This window comes from Prionailurus viverrinus, unplaced genomic scaffold, assembly GCF_022837055.1.
Source record: "Prionailurus viverrinus isolate Anna unplaced genomic scaffold, UM_Priviv_1.0 scaffold_77, whole genome shotgun sequence".
Lineage (NCBI taxonomy): Eukaryota > Metazoa > Chordata > Mammalia > Carnivora > Felidae > Prionailurus > Prionailurus viverrinus.
In genome coordinates this window covers 92,260-97,528 of record NW_025927639.1, presented here as the reverse complement: position 1 = coordinate 97,528, position 5,269 = coordinate 92,260, and the positions used below count along the sequence as shown (strand labels likewise).

Genomic DNA, 5,269 nt, shown 5'->3' with positions numbered 1-5,269 from the left:
TCAGCTTTTAAATACAATATGAATTGCAGAGCTATTTTGTCCCATTGTAAAAGGGAGGTAGAAATTCTACGTAAAAGAATGAACAGAAACATGTCTCAATTTCAGGTGTAAAACTCCCATAAGGCATCATGAGACAAAGTACCAGTTGCAACTGTTCCTGGGACACAATTGAACCTGCTCATATAAATACAACTGAAGAACTCTGTGAGTTACTGGCCCTGCAGGTAATCACTGATTCTCTCCCTTCACGACTGAAGTTCCACGTACATTTTCGATTACACATGCCGCTTCTGAAAATTCAGAGTATTTCCACCTAGGGGACAACTGGAGAAATTCTCGATGAGCAATAATCGCGCCTCGGATAAACCTCATTGGCTATGATACTGCCACTGCGCAAAGCTTGGGAGAACTTCTCTATTGCACATTGACCAACACAGAAGGACCAGTAATGAGTTCTGAAATTTAACTAAGAACCCTCAACACTGCACAAAGCACACAATATAATGTTGGAAAGTGTTGTTATCTTTTCCAGTCACGAGGCTCATAGCAGACATTCTGAACAAATTCATGGCCTACTCTGAAATAGGAAAAAAAATGAAAATAATCAGGATAATCCCATGCAAAGAAAGTGAGAAAGGTGTCCCATGCTCCAGAAGACTTGAGGGTGCAGTGAAGTGTCATTCTCCTCAAGTTATTTCCACAAACACAAAGTGATAGCCACGTGGTCCTCCACCTCCACACACTTGTGGCGTCCAGAGGCACTAGCTAACATGATGATCTTAAACTTGAGAAGTCTGGAGGCTTGTGAGGATGTAAATCAAACAGTAAAAATACCAGAGGGCATAGAAAACCAGACAAGGTCAGATAAATTTTCCAGAAAGCATTGCAACTGAAATAGGCAACAGAATTTACCTTGTCTTTCTCTGCATCCATGGTAGAGACACAACTGATATTCCCCATGGGAGTTGCACCATGTCCTAGGTCTCATAAAAGATGGAGGGGGATGGAAGTTGATTCTGACTTGCATAGACTGTGTGCAAGAAAAACAAACCATCCGCAACAGGTTTCATTATATTCAACTCTTTCACATTCTCATGTCCCGTACTAGGGGCAGAGGGTTTTTCAGGTGCCTCAGGTGACCCTTGAGGACAAGAGGGAGATCTGATCCTGTCCTTTGAGGAAGGTCTACATGGCCCTGGTTCAGGAGTTTTTATAACTAATCAAGCATCTGTGAACAGTTCAGGTCTCAACTAGCTAGAAATAAAGTTAGGGGTGTGTTTCATCCCTCAGAGAGCCCAGCACATGGTCTCTGTACAAGCTACATCCTAGGGAGTCAGCATGTATAAGGCCTCTTTCCTTCTCAGAGACATGTGTTGCCCAGCTCACTGGGTGGAAACGACTGCCCATTTCATTCATTTCCTGAGAAATTTGAAGCACATTACACTGTCCTCACTCAGGCTAACCTGAAAGCCCTGTGGTGCCATCACTGCATCCTCTCCAAACACTCAACAAGTAAAAAGACAAAACGTGTTTTATAAGTCAACTCATACTGTTTCAATCATCTTTCCAGATGGTGGAGGTGGAGGGTGAGGTCCCAGAGGCCACCAGGTTGGAGAAGTTGGTGGTGGCCCAAAGACCCTGGATGGTGATAAAGAGCAGCCCAACGGGGTATGACACGGAGGGCACTTCTGAGAAAGGAGGAACTGTTCTGGAAGCCATTTTGACATGCCGGACAGAAATTAAACTTTTGAGATGTGTTAGAGTAAAAGGTGAAAAATCCAACACCAACACTAATATACCTGAACCCCAGTGAAGCCGGAATGGCACCTCTCTCCTTCCCCTCCACCTGGTTTCAACAGGGCAGCATTACTGCCACAAAACTCCACCCTTCCCAATGGGTCCAACCTAGAGCTTCTAGGCATTTGTGGAGACAAAGCAGTGCATTGCTGGCAGCAAGCATGGTACTAGCTGTGCCTGAAAATGTAGGGAAGGAAGTGGCTACTCTTAAAGGATCAGGGGGATAATTACAGACTACTAAAGAAAGTCTGTTTCACACACACAGGCTTCTATTTCCAGGACTACTCTCTATCCAGCCCTTCACCACTTCAACAGCTACGTCTTGGCATAATAAGAGCTGAAATGGTGAGGAAGAATTTTGTTTTCATATCATTCGTTTACATCTTTAATCCATTTCAAGTTAATTCTTGGAGTGATGTAACATAAGGTGCTAAGCTTTAATCTTATACATGTGACTATCCAATTTTCCCAGCTCCAGTTATTCAAGAGACTACTCTTCTCCACTGAGTATTCTTGACTCCCTTGTCAAATACTAGTTGACTGTGCATGCATGGCTTTAGTTTGGGCTCTCAATTTCCATTCCATTGCCTTGTGTGTGTGTGCCTATGCCAATGACATAACTGATTTCTTTGTGTTAGAATGCAGCTTGAAATCAAGAAGTGTGATGCCACCTGTTTTGTTCTTTCTTGCATTGGCTACTTGGGGTCTTTTTGTGGTTCCAAATACATTTGAAGATATGTGTTTCTAATTGCATAAAACTTACATCCATTGGATGTTCTTTCCTGCTTTGTCAAAGATGAGTTGGCCATACGTTTGTGGGTCTAGTTCTGGGGTTTCTATTCTATTCCATTGGTCTATGTGTCTGTTTTTGTGCCAGCTATACTGTTTTCAAGCCCAGCGATTAATTTTATGACTATTATTCTAAAATTCACTTTCTGTTATATTATTTAAATTCTTTTTGATCAGCTCCTTAGCTGTTGTTATTTCCTGGAGATTCTTCTGAGGGGAATTCTTCCGCTTGGTCATTTTGGATAGTCCCTGGTGTGGTGAGGACCTGCAGGGCACTTCTCCTGTGCTGTGGTGTATAACTGGAGTTGGTGGGCGGAGTCTCCTGTTTCTTTCATACAAATTGAATTTCTTCCATTTCTGCACACAGGTTTTACAGTTTTCTGTAGAGAGGTCTTTCACTTCCTTAGCTAAATTTGTTCCTATAAATTTTATTGGTTTTGATGCTATTGTAAATGGGATTGTTTTCTTTCCCTCTTAGATAATTTGGTTAGTGTATAGGAATGCTACAGAATTTGATCTGTGACTTTCTATTTTGGAACTTTATTGCATTTCTTGATTAGATAGGAACAGGTTCTTTTACATTAAACTTTTTATTTCATTCCTTTACCTTATTTTTAAAAAATCATGTTATTTGGGAATAGCTGACACACTGTGTTACATTAGTTTCAGATGAACAACATAGTGATGGGACAAGTGTATACATGCTGCTACGCTAACACAGGTGTAGCTATCGTCTCTCACCATGCATCACCACTCCAGTACCATTCTCTATTTTCCCTATGCTATGTCTTCTACCTGTGATTTATTCATTCCATAAACAGAAGCCTGCATCAACCAATCCCCTTCACATATCTAGGGCATCCTTGTCTTGTGCCTGATCTTAGAGGAAAATCTTTCACAATCTCACTATTGAGTATGATGTTAGCTGTGGGCTTCACATACATGGCCTTTCTTATGTTGAGATATGTTCCTTCTACACAGAATTCTAAAGAGATTTTTAGCACAAATGGATACCAAATTTTCTCAGAACTTTTTTTTTCTGTGTCTATTGACATCGTCACATGAGTTTTCTTTTTAATTTTTAAAATGTATTTATTTATTTTAGGTTAAATTTATTTATGTATTTCTTTAGAATTTATTTGTTCAAGTGTTTAATTAAATTCCAGTTGGTTAACATACAGTGTAGTGTTAGTTTCAGGTATAGAATGTAGTCATCCATCACTTACATACAACACCAAGTGTTCCTCACTACTAGCGCCCTCCTTAGCCCATCACCCATTAAACCCATCCCCCTGCCCACCTCCCTTCTAGTAACCCTGCCTTTGCTATTTATACTTAAGATTCTGGTTTCTGGTTGATTTTTTTTCATTCAAGTATGTGAGGAGTCACATTTATTGATTTGCATTTCTGAAACATCCTTCCTTTACAGGGAAAAAAGCCCTTCATCACGGTCAATGATCCTTTTAAGGTGATGCTGAATTTGGTTTGCTTGTATATTATTGGGAATTATTCATCTATATTCATCACGGGGATACTGGCCTATAGTTTTCTGTTCAAGTAGTATCCTTTTCTGGCTTCCTACCAGGGTATTCCAGTCTCATGAAATGAGTTTGGAGGTGTTTATCCCTTTTTAATCAGTGAGAGGACTGCTGTTAGTTTCTTCTACAACGGTTGTTCAAATTCACCAGTGAATGCACCTGTTCCTGGGCTTTTCTTCCCTGAGAGAATTTCCATTACTAACTCAATTTACTTGCATTGGTTATCTTCTTGTATTGATGCAGTCTTCCTTTAATGGGTCTGTGCAAACCTTCTATATCTTCCTAATACAGTCTTGGTAGGTTGTGTGTTTCTAAGAACCTATCCATTTCTTCTAGGTAAGTGGTTTGCTGGCATCTAATTTGCACATAGTCGCCTCTTTGTTTCCTTTATATTTCTTTGGTATCAGGTGTAATGTCTTCTCTTTTATTTATAGTTATTTTGAATTGGGTCGTCTCTCTGTCTTAGCATAGTCTATGTATAGTCTTGACAATTTTGTTTCACTCTTTCGAAAACCCACTGTTGGTCTTCTTCCTATTTTCTATTGATTTCATGGTCTCTATTTCATTGGTTTCCACTCTCATATGTATTCCTTTCTCCGTTTTGAGAACATTGGACGTAGATTGTTGTCTTTTTCTAGTTCTTTGAAATTAAAGGTAGGTTGTTCATTTGAGTCCCGAATGTATCCTCCACGCATGCAAATCCAGTGACTCATCAGAGAAGCTTCAATAGGTCTTTCCTGTCCTATTTCTCATTCTGAGAATTCTGACAAATGGAACCAGAAAATTTATTTGAAGACACAATAGATGAAAACTTCCTTCAATCGGGGAAGGAAACAGATTCAGAAGCAGGAGGCACAAAGAACCCCCAAAATATTCAGCAGAAGCAGATCTACACCAAGTCATGTAGTAATTAAAACCCAAAATGTCATGATCAAGAAAAATTTTAACAGCAGGAAAAGAAAAGATGACAGTTACCTACAAGAAAAAACCCCATAAGTTTATCACTGGATGTTTTTCAGAAGAAAGTTTGAAACCGTAAGTGAGCAGCAGGTATGGTAAAGTTGCTGAATGGAAAACATCTGCAGCCAAAGAGAGTCTATCCACAACACTATCATTCAGATGGAAGGACAGATCAAGAGGTTGCC

At 39.9% G+C, this 5,269-nt stretch overlaps 1 pseudogene; it reads right to left on the bottom strand.

Annotated features, from left to right (window-relative positions):
• Positions 1 to 248: 248 nt before the first annotated feature.
• On the bottom strand, positions 249 to 401 carry LOC125159880 (uncharacterized; annotated as a pseudogene).
• Between the last annotated feature and the right edge of the window lie 4,868 nt (positions 402 to 5,269).